Consider the following 14,442-nt stretch of genomic DNA (forward strand, 5'->3'; position numbering starts at 1 on the left):
TGTGGCTTTCACATACTTAGGAAGTTGCCTTCATCTTTGTAATTGACAGCATTATGAACAAATTTTACAGAAACAAAGAGGTGAAGAGGTGATTAAATCTTCCTGAGAGACTAGAGGATATTTCAAAAAGCAAGAGATGATTTAGATTGGGCCTCTGAAGGTTAGAATTTCACAGGGTGGGGAATTAAGAAACAATTATACTTAGATGTATATCAGTGCGTGGTGGGTGGGGAGAGAGACATCTATGATGGCCACAATAAAAGTTACATTAAGAAGTGATAGGAGACAAAGCAATATGCATTTTTTTTTTTTTTTTTTAGTTTCTGTTATGTTTAAAGTTCCATGATGAGAAAAGCGATATAAATGGTAAAGGGATAGTTTCAATAATAACGGATTTAAGCATAATAGAGGACATATATGTGTACATATCATCACAACAAAGTAAGGTATTCATCATTATGGAGACACAGAAGAGAGAGAGATTGTCTGTCTTGCTTACGTGTTGCTTTTTTTTGTTTACATGCCTTGACCTGTTCACTTATATGCACCTCACTAGAATGTGAGCTCCTTGAGGGCAGGGGTCATTTATTAACACATATTTTATTGAGGTGATAAAAATTGTTTTAGGTGCTGGGATGTTTCAGGAAATATAATTTCATTATTTTAAATATGTAAATTAATTTTTAAATTATATTGCCTTTTTTATTATTTAGCTTTTCCACATTGGAACATGAAAACACCCCTTTAATCACTGGAACATCCTTTTAATCGAGTCACCTTTTATATGCCAAGGAAGCATTTTGAGTTTCTTCATGTAGAACCTAAATTTATTCCTAGATGTTCCAATGGATTTTTATATATTTTCTCTTTATAAAGGTACTCTAAATGTAATTGCTTTTTGAAAATTAATTATACTCATATAATCACACATTCATTCATTTAATAGTCAGTGACTTCTATATTGTACCAGATACTTTTGTGGGTGGTATAGATACAGCAGTGAACAAAATAAAAAGAAAATATGTGCAACTTACCTTCGTGGAGCTTATATTCTAGTAAGGTTCAGAAAAATATATGCAACGAATAGGTAAAACAGGGTGTGTGTACAGTGCGTGTATAATGATATGCTTCAAGGAGCAAAAAAAAGGAGGGAAGAGAGATAGAAGTGGCAGGTGTGTGTTTGTGTTCGGGGAGGTGGGAAGGATGTTGGTGAGAGTGGGAGTGTTTTATTTTTTATTTTATTTTTTTGACCATATAATTTGGTTTTATTAACTTTAAGTAACAATTAAAAAATAGAAGGCCAGGCGTGGTGGATCACACCTTTAATCCTAGCACTTCGGGAGGCCGAGACGGGAAGATTGCCTGAGCTCAGGAGCTGGAGACCAGCCTGGGCCACACAGTGAAACCTCCTCTCTACTCAAATACAAAAAGTTAGCCGGGCGTGGTTGTGTGCGCCTGTAGTCCCAGCTACTCAGGAGGCTGAGGCAGGAGAATTGCCTGAACCTGGGAGGCGGAGGTTGCAGTGAGCCAGGATCGCTCCACTGCACTCCAGCCTGGGCGACAGAGCAAGACTCCATCTCCAAGAAAAAGAAAAAGAAAAAAAAAGGCTCATAGGAATTTTAAAATTGACTACAAAATAAATAATGAAGAAAACTGACAATAGAACAGGTCAAATGTCAAACAACCAGTATACAATACAATCCATTAACACAGGTGATCAAAATTTAATTCTTTCATGCAATGTCTCAGCATTTTTTTCCAAACATAAAGCCAGATTAATTCAAATTAGCCCTCTTAAGAATATATATCAGTTCATACTTCCTTCTGAAATTAATATTTGGATGGAAAATGTATTAATAGCTATTCTATTAATAACTATCCTACTGAAGTTCACAACTCCACCACATGATACTCACATTTAGACAAATGCTAGAATTATAACACACTACCTGGTATTTCAAAGTATAAACTACAGATAAAATCTAAAAAGAAATAAATAATAAAAAATGTTTTCTAAAAATGATGTAGTAAATATAAATGAATTAACTCAATAGTACCTACTTACACAGAAATTAAACAAAACAAGAAAAAACAACCTTCAGAAGATACAACTTCAGTCCTGATTTTACCATTTAATGGAAGCAAGATCTTAGATGGTTCATTTTGTTCAAGGATGACTTGAAAATTTACAATACCACCTTAGCTCCTACGTATAAAACACACTTCAAGGGTTTTTTTCATATGAACTAGAAGTCGGGGAAAACAAGACATGAGAAATAAAATGATACAGCCCCTAACACATATTAAGACCCAGAACATGCCTAAATTTCCATTTTTTTTAATTTTTTTATTTTTATTTATTTATTTATTTTAGACGGAGTCTCACTCTGTCGCCCAGGCTGGAGTACAGTGGCTTAATCTCGGCTCACTGCAAGCTCCTACAGGCACCCACCACCACACCCGGCTAATTTTTTATATTTTTAGTAGAGATGGGGTTTCACCGTGTTAGCCAGGATGGTCTCGATCTCCTGACCTCGTGATACGCCCGCCTCACCCTCCCAAAGTGCTGGGATTACAGGCGTGAGCCACTGCGCCCGGCCGAACAAGCCTAAATTTCCAATGATTTAAGTTAGAATCTTCTTGCCCAGAAAGATACCCCTTTATCTTTTATCCAACTCTTATCCCATAGTACTCTACCTCACGTGGGGCACGGAATCTCATGACACTCTACCTAGACTACAGGATAAATAACAACCTGTCTTTTATGTGGTACCAACCGACTAATACCTAAGTATGCACAGGATTGATTTTAAAGTTGAAAAAACAGTATTTCAATTCATTAAAGAAAGTAAAACTTAGAAATTACATGCTTAGTCTACACGAGTTTAGTTACTTTAGTTATTTAGTAAATTTCAAATTAATTCCCGTTGGTGGTCAGTAGAATACTCTATTTGGTGTAGAAACCAAATAAATTAGGCTAGTACCTTGACAGTACAAACAATGTTTGTGATTGTAAAGCAAAAATTTTATATACAAATTAGTTAAGTAAACTTTAAAATCTGTTTGTAGCAGTGGGCTGCATCTTTCAACTGCCTGTGCTAGGATATGAATGTTTAATCCCACTGGCCCAAGCTCACTAGAGGGTTGCCACTCACTTTAAAGCCAAGACTACCACTGTCACTGCAATCCCACAAAAGCGAAAACTGGACAAGCTCTTTTAAAAGAATCTGAGTAGCTTTTGTCTTAAAATTTCTCTCTTTCTAGGTGATACCACTAGCATTATAAATCAACAGTATTGATTGTGAGGTAACTATACAGTTTTAAAGATGCTGTTAATGAACACTATGGACAATTGATGGTGTAGCTAGTTGATACACTTCAGCTGTTTTCTTTTTGATTAGAGGAAAAAAGTCAGCAAGATAACAGCATATATTAAGCTTATTTAGAAGTCGGCATCCAAAGTAAAAGAATTATCTATTGCACTTGATATCACTGTCATCTTTTGATACTCACCTACTCTCTTCTCAAAGAACTTAATCTTTCCTTCCAGTGAAATAGTCTCCATTAAGTCTTAAAAGCCAGTTCCAACTGGTTTTTAAGTCTGTTGGCCACAAACTCAATGTATTACTTCATTAAAGTGCAGTTCACCCTAATGAGCTTCACTGCCAAGTCCTCAGTGAGGAACTCCTGTTCTATCCTAGCAACTTTGATAATTACTTACTTTACTATCTGCTCTGATGGCCTGTCATGATATTTGGAAAATGTATAGGAAAGTAGAGGTTTCTTTCTGGATGGCCCAGGAGGTGGACCTGTCCAAGGACATTTGGCACTGGGAAGCCCTGAAGCCTGAGGAAAGACATTTTATATCCCATATTCTGGCTTTCTTTGCAGCATGTGATGGGATAATAGATGAAAACTTGGTGGAACAATTTGTTCAAGAAGTTCAGATTACAGAAACGTTCTGCTTCTATGGCTTCCAAATTGCTATAGAAAACATACATTCTGAAATAAATAATCTCCTTATTGACACATATTAAAGATAACAGAGAAAGGGAATTTCTCTTCAATGCCATTGAAACAATGCCTGTGTCAAGAAGAAGGCAGGTTGGGTCTTCTGTTGGATTGGGAACAAAGACGTTACCCATGGAGAACGTGTTGCAGCCTTTGCCCTAGTGGAAAGTACCTTCTTTTCTGGTTCTTTTGCATTGATATTCTGGCTCAAGAAACAAGGACTGATGCCTGGCCTCACGTTTTCCAATGAACTTATTAGCAGTGATGAGGGTTTACACTGTTACTTTGCTTGCCTGAGTGGGTGTGTTTTAAAGTTAGTCAGTAATGCCTTCTTGAGTAGAAAATATTTGGGCAATGACTCAGAGAATGTGAGAGAGTCAACAATTTGAATAATATCTAAGGAAGGAAGAGTGTTTTTAACAGAGGGAACAGCAAGTGCTGTCTCGAGACAAAGGTTTGTTTGACTGGTCATTTCAATAAATAGCAGGAAGGCCATTGTGTCTTATGCTGAGTGGGGATGAAGTGGAAAGCTGTAAGGGATAAGGACAATGAAAAATTTATGGCAAAATTCTAAGGACCTTAAAAGCTATTATAAAAACTTAGGTTATTTTATTGAGATGGGTAGCCAGAAGAGAAATCTGAGCAGAAGAATTACATGAACATATGTTTATTTGTAAAGGATCACCTAGCTAATGTGCTGAGAATAGACATTGGAGAGAGTTAAGTACAGAAGCAGGGTGACATTAGAGATGCTATTGCAATAATCCAAGAAAGAGAGGATAGTGTCTTTGTCTAGGCTGGTTAACAGTGGAGATGATGATAAGTGGCCATATTATGTATATGATTTGAAGCCAGAGACAATAAAATCAGCTGATGGATTAGATGTGAGATACTAAAGAAAGAATGAAATCAAATATGAATGGCTCCCAGGAGTTTGGACTGAATTATTAGAAGAATAGTATTGCAATTACTCGTAATAGCCAAGCTGGGGGAAGGATCTTATTGGAGAGGAAATTTCTGGGGTTTAATTCAAGATAATACTTGGGTTCTCTCATCATTACCTTTACAGTGTAAAGGAAGATAATCATTAAATGATTTGTAAAACGCTTGTAAAATGAAACTGAATGTGCAGGAATTCATGAATGTATTAACGAATTAGACAATAAACAAGAGTATGTGCCCTAGGCTTTGCTGTAATTCATGAGTGTTAACTGATCCACATCATGAGCCAGAGTCAGATGATACATCTGGGTATGATGAAAATAACAGAAAGATTAAACAAAAAGTTGAGACGATAACCAAGCCCAGTAGAGTTTGTTATTGACAACATATCAAATCAAGAGACAGTTAAAAGAGAAAACCAAGAGCTCACAGTAGAAATGTTGCATATGAGTGTATGAGCAGTGAAGCAGTAACAACAACAGCATGTGAAAGAATGACACAAAATTACAGTCCCATAGATGTGGCTTTGACCTTCAAGGATACTTTTGATGTGCCATAAAAATAATTTCAGCTGTTACACTGTAAGACAGCTAAAATGGAGGGAAAATTCCGAGAATTTAAAAAAAAGAAACAGAAAAACACAGGAAATCAGTATACTGAAGATATATCTGCACTCTCATGTTAGTTGTGGCACTGTTCACAGTAGCCAAGATTTGATGGATTACTATTCATCCAGAGTATATCATCCTCTTCAGAAGCCTCATCTATTTATTTCAGGTGGTAGAACATCATGGTGAGGATTTGTAGCATGAAAATTTCTAGAGACCATTGGTCTGGGCTGGGCAAATATTTTTTAAAACCTCACAAGTACAGGAAATTGAAGCAAAACTGGACAAATGGGATCACATCAAGTTAAAAAGTGTCTGCAAAGGCAAGGAAACAATGAGCAAAATGAAGAGACAACACACAGAATGGGAGAAAATATTTGCAAACAACACATCTGACAAAGAATTAATTACCAGAACTTATAAGGAACTCAAACAACTCATTACAAAAAAAGAAAACAAATCTGATTAAAAATAGATAAAAGATCTGAAGAAGCATTTATCAATAAAGAACATAGAAATGGTGAAAAGGTATATAAAAATGTTCAAGATCACTAATCATTGGAGAAGTGCTACAATGAGATATCCTGTCACTCTAGTTAAAATGGCTTTTATCACAAAGGCAATAACAGATGCTGGTGAGGATGGGGAGAAAAGGGAAACCTTGTACACTATTGGTGGGAATGTAAATTAGTACAACCACTATGAAGGACACTTTGGAGCTTCCTCAAAATAATAAAACTAGAGCTATCATATGATCCTGAAATCCCACTGCTGGGTATATACCCAAAAGAAAGGAAATCAGTATATTGAAAAGATATCTGCACTCCTGTGTTGGTTGCAGCACTGTTCAAAATAGCCAAGATTTGAAAGCAACCAAAGTCTCCATCAACAGATGAATGGATAAAGAAAATGTGGTACATATACACAATGGAGTACTATTCAGCCACAGAAAAGAATGAGATCCAGTTATTTACACAACATGGATGGCATTGGATATCATCATGTCAAGTTAAATAAGCCAGGCACAGAAAGACAAACGTTGGAGGTTCTCAGTTATTTGTGGGGTCTAAAAAAAAAAAAAAAATTGAACTCATGGAGATAGAGAGTAGAAAGATGGTTACCAGAGGCTGGGAAAGGCAGTGGGGGCTGTTAATGAGTACAAAAAAATAGTTAGATAGGATGAAAAATACCTACTATCTGATAGCAAAACAGAGTGACTACAGTCATTAATAGCTTAATTGTACATTTTAAACTAAAGTGTGCAATTAGATTGTTTGTAACACAAAGGATAAATACTTGAGGGTATGAATACCCAATCTTCCCTGATGTGATTATAATGCACTGCATGGCTATATCAATACATCTTATATACCCCATAAATATATACATCTACTAGGTACCCACACAGATTATAAATAACAAATTTACAAAAAATAGAAAATTAAAAAACACATTCTCAAAATCATCAAAAGCTATTGACTGTTGCTACTGCTTATTGTGTGAAAAAGATCTTCGTGGTAAAATAAATAGGCTAACCTTTAAAAAATCAGGCAATAACAAATGCTGGAGAGGATGTGGAGAAAAGGGAATCCTCATATACTGTTAGCAGGAATGTAAATTAGTACAGCCACTATGGAGAACAATATGCAGGTTTCGCAAAAAACTAAAAATAAAACCATATGGGCCGGGCACGATGGCTCACGCCTGGGATCCCAGCACTTTGGGAGGCCGAGGCGGGCGGATCACAAGGTCAGGAGATCGAGACCATCCTGGCTAACACAATGAAACCCCATCTCTACTAAAAATACAAAAAAGTTAGCCGGGCGTGGTGGCGGGCACCTGTAGTCCCAGCTACTCGGGAGGCCGAGGCAGGAGAATGGCATGAACCCGGGAGGCAGAGCTTGCAGTGAGCTGAGATTGCACCACTGCACTCCAGCCTGGGTGACACAGCGAGACTCCGTCTCAAAAAAAAAAAAAAAAAAAAGCAAAAAAAACAAACAACAACAACAAAAAAAAAAACTATACGATTTAGCAGTCCTACTGCTAGGTATATGCCCAGATGAAATCAACATATTGAAAAGGTATCTGTACTCTCATGTCTGTTGTGGCATTATTCACAATAGCTAAGATAATGAAAGCAAACTAAGCATTCACCGATGGATGAATGGATGAAGAAAATGTTATATCTATACATATATATATATGAACATCATTCAGCCATAAAATGATACATAACAAGATGATAATAAAAATAATATAATCCTGTCATTTGCAAATACATGGACAGTACTGGCAGTCATTCAGTCATTACATTAAGAGAAATAAGTCTGGCACAGAAAGACAAATATTGCATGTTCTCATTCATACATGGGAGATTTAAAAAAACGAACTCATGGAGATAGAGGATGAAATAATGGTTACTGGAGCTGGGAAGAGTGGTAGGTAATGGAGGATAAAGAGTGGTTGGTTAATGGATACAAAGATACAGTTAGATAGAAGGAATAAGATATAATGTTTGGTAGCATAGTAGGGTGACTATAGTTAACAATCATTTATTATACATTTAAAAATAAATAGAAAAATGGGATTAGAATGTATCTAACATAAATAAATGATAAATGTTTAAAGTGATTCATATCTCAGTAACCCTGATTGGATATTATATATTGTATGACTGCATCAAAATATCCCATGTACCTCATAAATATGTACAACTAATATGAATGCATAAATATAAAGGTTAATAATCAAGAAATAATATTTCTTACATCAAAGTGTTGTTGTAAGGCTTATGTGTTGAAAATGATAGCTATCATTTTATATTTCTATTTAGCATAAAACTTGCACATATTGCTGAGTTTAGTTATTTAACTTTGGAATAGGTACTGTAGTACAGCTCCAACAAGCAGATATTAACTGCAAAAGGCAAGAGTGTGTAGGTTAAGAAGAATAAAAAAGTTAAAGTTAACCCCAAGAAGAAAGAAAAAGGCTTCTGTTATTTGCATCCTTTCTTTCAGCATTAATCAAATATTATTTTTAATTCAGGTAGGATAAATAGATTTAATATGTTGAATGGGGAGTCCATGTGACTGTCTGTGAGGATATTTGTGTATATCTTGAGTTCTAGTAAATACCTGATGTTATCCACAATATTTTAGGCAAGTCACTTTAATTCTTAACCTCTATGAGTATCAATTTATTCAGCAATGTAATTAATTGACCTAATTATTATCAGTTATCTAAGTATTTCAGGTTTTTTGTTTGTTTGTTTTTGACAGAGTCTCACTCCCTTGCCCAGGCTAAAGTGCAATGGCATGATCTCAGCTCACTGCAGCCTCCACCTCCCAGGTTCAAGCAGTTCACATGCCTTAGCCTTGCGAGTAGTTGGGATTACAGACATGCGCCACCATGCTAAGCTAATTGTTTGTATTTCTACTGGAGACAGGGTTTCTCTATGTTGACCAGGCTGGTCTTGAACTCCTGGCCAGTTATCCAAATATTGCTAAAATTTCTTCTTCTTCTAAACATTCCATGATGATATGATTTAAATGAATAGGGCCCAATGTGTCTTAGAATGACAGGATCACAGTTTTAAAAAATCTAAATGACTAGACTAGCACTATGTTTTTATTTCTTTGTTATTTCCTTTTTCTCTAGAGATGGTGACATGGATTCACCTTTGAGAGAAGGAAATATCTTTGTTCTAGGGTAAGAGAAAAAAATGAATGATCCTTTTAGTTTTGCAAAATTAAAACTAGATCTCATTATAAAATGGAATGCCAAAGTGTCTGGCTAATACAGAAATAGCAAGGTAACATCTATGCAGCTCATAAAACTAAATTGATTATATCTAATCTCGAGGATTTGGGACGAGGTTAGTAAAGTAGGTGAACCATAGTAAGACTTACAGGAAAATGTTGGCAGGCCAGGGCATAAGATGAGAAGAGAAACGTAAGATTACTTGGCTGGACTCTATGAGCAAATATAGGTAACATACTGTTTTAGGACAGTTTGTGAAGAGTAATTTATTTGTGTTATACTCAGTTCTGCAGTAGGTATTGTTAAATATTATAATCTGGTCTTAGCTATAACAGTGGTAAATTGAGACAAGGATTTATGCCCATACAAGTTTCAAGGCAGTAAAGGGGATAGCAATAGATACCAGAAGGAGTACTGTTATTACATAGCTTAAAAATTATATGTAAATTAAAATCAGGTAAATTTCAACAAAGAAAAGACCAGAAATGAGTGAATTATTCCAAACACTTAAAGAACATCTAATACCAATGCTTCAAAAACTTTTCCAAAAAATAGAACATGGAACACTTCTCATTCCATGAGGCCAATGTTATTTTGATACATCAAAAGAAAAGAAAACTTGAGATGAATATCCATTTTGAATATGTGTAACAAATCCTAAATTACATAGTAGCAAACTACATTCAGCAATAAATAAAAATAATTATATATAGTGACCAAGTAAGATTTAGCCCAGAAATTCAAGGTTGGTTTAATATCCATAATTCAAATAGTATAATACAGCATATTAAAAGAACAAAGAACAGGAATTATATCATCATCTCAATAGATGGAAAAAATGTATTTAATGATATCCATTTTTTGTTTAAAAAATACTAAACAAACTAGGAATAGAAAGAAACTTCCTCAACCTAACAAAGGGAATCTACAAAAAACTCAAATATAACATCATACCTAATGATGAAAGAATGAAAGTTTTTTTCCCCTAAAAACAAGGAAAAAATGAAGATGTTTGTGTTCACCACTTCTATTCAAAATTGTACTGGAAATAATAGCCAGGAATATTTAAAAATATAAAAGGTACCCATATCAGAAAGTAGTAATTGCAAATATCTTTTTATTTACATATGACATGAGCTGTATATAAAAAATCCTTAGCAATCCAAAAAGAAGCAGTTCAACCAGGTTGCAGAAAACAAGATTAATGTAGAAAAACCAATGATATTTCTCTATACCAGTAAAAATATAAGAAATGAAATTAAGAAATAATTTTATTTACAATCAAATACCTAAAATAACAAGAGAAGTGCAAAGCCTATACACTGAAAACTATAAAACATCATTAAAATAAATTGAAGAGGGGAACTTTGAATAGAAAAATATTCCATGTGCATGGTCCAGAAGATTTAATATTATTCACACGGCAATACTCTTCCAATGGATCTACACATTGAACACAATCCCTATAAAAACCCGAGCTGGCTTTTTTTTTTTTTTTTCAGAAAATGATAAGCTGATCTTAAAAATCATATAAAAATGTAAGCAATCCATAAAAGCCAAAAGAATCTTCAAAAAGAGTAATAAACGTAGAGGACTCATACTTCCTCATTTCAAAAGTTATTATAAAACTACAGTAATCAAGATATTGCAGTACTGGCATAAGAAGTTTCAATACAGATATACATATACGTATACATATACATATACATATACATATACATGTATAATCAACTGAATAGAATTTAGCATCCAGAAATAAATCTCACATTTATAGTAAACTGAATTTTAATAAAAATGCCAAGATAATTTAATGGGAAAAATATTATCTTCAATAAATAGTATTATAACAAGTGAATATCCACATGCAAAAGAATGAATTTAGACCTTTACCTCAAACCATATAAAAAATAACTCAAGGCCAGGTGCAGTGGCTCACGCCTGTAATCCCAGCACTTTGGGAGGCTGATGTGGATGGATCACTTGAGGTCAGGAGTTCGAGACCAGCCTGGCCAACATGGTGAAACCCCATCTCTACTAAAAATACAAAAAATTAGTGGGCCATGGTGGCGGGTGCCTGTGATCCCAGCTACTCGGGAGGCTGAGGCAGGAGAATTGCTTGAACCTGGGAGGTGGAGGTTGCAGGAATCTGAGATTGAGCCACTGCACTCTAGCCTGGGTAACAGAGTGACTCTGCCAAAAAAAAAAAACAAACTCAAAATGGATAAGAAACCGAATGTAAGAACTAAAACTATGAAATCCTTAGAAATTAACATAAGTGTAAATCTTCATGACCATAAATTAGGCAAAGACTTATTAGATATGATCCCAAAAGCACAAGCAAAATCATAGATGAATTGAATTGGACATTATAAATAGTAAAAACATATTTCTTTCAAAGAACATCATCAAGAAAATGAGAAGACAACCCACAGAATGAGAGAATATGCTTGCAAAGGTATATCTGCTAAGAACTCTTATAGCTCAATGTTAAATAGACAAAAAATAACCAATTAAAAAATAAGCAATGTATCTGAGTAGATATTTCTGTCAAGAAATTGTCAATAAGGATATTAAAAATGCTTCACATTATCAGCTGTTAAAGAAATGAAAGTCAAGACCGTCACACTACTAGGATGGCTGTAATTAAAAGTAGACATTAAAATTAAAATACTGATGAGGATGTGAAGAAACTGGAACCCTCATACACTGCTGGTGTGGATGTAAAATCACACAGCCACCATGAAAAACAGTTTGGCAGTTCCTCAAAAAGTTACACATAGAGTTACCATGTAACCCAATAATAATACTCCCAGGTATACATCCAAAAATATTTTATTAAATAACTCTATTGGTTGAAAAATGTTTAGTTTTTCCAGTTTAAGGTGAAAGTAAAATAATTTAATTTTTTGCTTCCCTAGACTAGTTGATCTTTATACAGAGACACAGGTTCACAGTATAAAGACAAAATAAGCTTTAGAACTATTACTAATATCTTTTCAAAACCCAGTGGGTAAGCGCCCCAACCCAAAGCACACTACCTCTCCACAGAGTACATGATATATATTGTAGATATTGGGATGTGTTTTCTTTCTTTTTGAGGTGGAGTCTTGCTCTGTCACCCAGGCTAGAGTGCAGTGGCGTGATCTCACTGCAACCTCTGCCACCTGGGTTCAAGCTTTTCTCCTGCCTCAGCCTCCCATATAGCTGGGACTACAGGCACGTGCCACCACGCCCAGTTAATTTTTGCATTTTTAGTAGAGACGGGGTTTCGCCACGTTGGCTAGGCTGGTCTTGAACTCCTGACCTCAGGTGATCAACCCGCCTCGGCCTCCCAAAGTGCTAGGATTACAGACATGGGGATATGTTTTCTTATAAAAAGTCTTGGATGTTTTCTTCTTTGGCCAAATGAGAGCCAGCATTTCTAATACGAGATATGAACATTTGTACTAACATCAGCACAAGCCTTGTGTCTGTCTTATTGCCTAAAGAAAAACAAGAGAGTATGCCACTGAGGTCTCAACTTCTTATGAAGTCAGTTGAATGTACTCCTCTTGTTCAAAATAGAAAGGGGAGAAAGAAAAAGAGCAGACAAATTATTTTGATTATGACCTGCTTGGAATTTCCAAGCATATCCTCATGGCCAGACATCCGAGGATTGAGCCACAATAGGCAAAAATGGCTCACCAGTTCTCTAAATACACAGAGCTAGATTCTAACCAGACATTTACATTTTAACCATAATATTATATTCTAAATTCAAATTGTTTGATTCGACTAAGTTGCGTTCACCAATGTTATATCTTAGAAGTAGATGATGTAATTACTCTAGAAAATAGCCTAGTGACCTATCAATTTTGTTGATCCTTTCAAAAAACCAGCTCCTGGATTCATTTATTTTTTGAAGGGTTTTTTGTGTCTCTATTTCCTTCAGTTCTGCTCTGATTTTAGTTATTTCTTGCCTTCTGCTAGCTTTTGAATGTGTTTGCTCTTGCTTTTCTAGTTCTTTTAATTGTGATGTTAGGGTGTCAATTTTGGATCTTTCCTGCTTTCTCTTGTGGGCATTTAGTGCTATAAATTTCCCTCTACACACTGCTTTGAATGCATCCCAGAGATTCTGGTATGTTGTGTCTTGGTTCTCGTTGGTTTCAAAGAACATCTTTATTTCTGCCTTCATTTCGTTATGTACCCAGTAGTCATTCAGGAGCAGGTTGTTCAGTTTCCACGTAGTTGAGCGGTTTTGAGTGAGATTCTTAATCCTGAGTTCTAGCTTGATTGCACTGTGATCTGAGAGACAGTTTGTTACAATTTCTGTTCTTTTACATTTATTGAGGAGAGCTTTACTTCCAAGTATATGGTCAATTTTGGAATAGGTGTGGTGTGGTGCTGAAAAAAATGTATATTCTGTTGATTTGGGGTGGAGAGTTCTGTAGATGTCTATTAGGTCTGCTTGGTGCAGAGCTGAGTTCAATTCCTGGGTATCCTTGTTGACTTTCTGTCTCGTTGATCTGTCTAATGTTGATAGTGGGGTGTTAAAGTCTCCCATTATTAATGGCTAATATCCAGAATCTACAATGAACTCCAACAAATTTACAAGAAAAAAACAAACAACCCCATCAAAAAGTGGGCAAAGGACATGAACAGACACTTCTCAAAAGAAGACATTGATGCAGCCAAAAAACACATGAAAAAATGCTCACCATCACTGGCTATCAGAGAAATGCAAATCAAAACCACAATGAGATACCATCTCACACCAGTTAGAATGGCAATCATTAAAAAGTCAGGAAACAACAGGTGCTGGAGAGGATGTGGAGAAATAGGAACACTTTTACACTGTTGGTGGGACTGTAAACTAGTTCAACCCTTGTGGAAGTCAGTGTGGCGATTCCTCAGGGATCTAGAACTAGAAATTCCATTCGACCCAGCCATCCCATTACTGGGTATATACCCAAAGGACTATAAATCAGGCTGCTATAAAGACACATGCACACGTATGTTTATTGCGGCATTATTCACAATAGCAAAGACTTGGAACCAACCCAAATGTCCAACAATGATAGACTGGATTAAGAAAATGTGGCACATATACACCATGGAATACTATGCAGCCATAAAAAATGAT

General features: G+C 35.5%; 1 pseudogene; it reads left to right on the forward strand.

Moving 5' to 3' along the window:
• The first annotated feature begins 3,752 nt into the window (after positions 1-3,752).
• Positions 3,753-4,400, forward strand: LOC129024229 (ribonucleoside-diphosphate reductase subunit M2-like; annotated as a pseudogene).
• The last annotated feature ends 10,042 nt before the right edge of the window (positions 4,401-14,442 follow it).

The sequence above is a fragment of the Pongo pygmaeus genome, chromosome X (genome assembly GCF_028885625.2).
Source record: "Pongo pygmaeus isolate AG05252 chromosome X, NHGRI_mPonPyg2-v2.0_pri, whole genome shotgun sequence".
Taxonomy (NCBI): domain Eukaryota; kingdom Metazoa; phylum Chordata; class Mammalia; order Primates; family Hominidae; genus Pongo; species Pongo pygmaeus.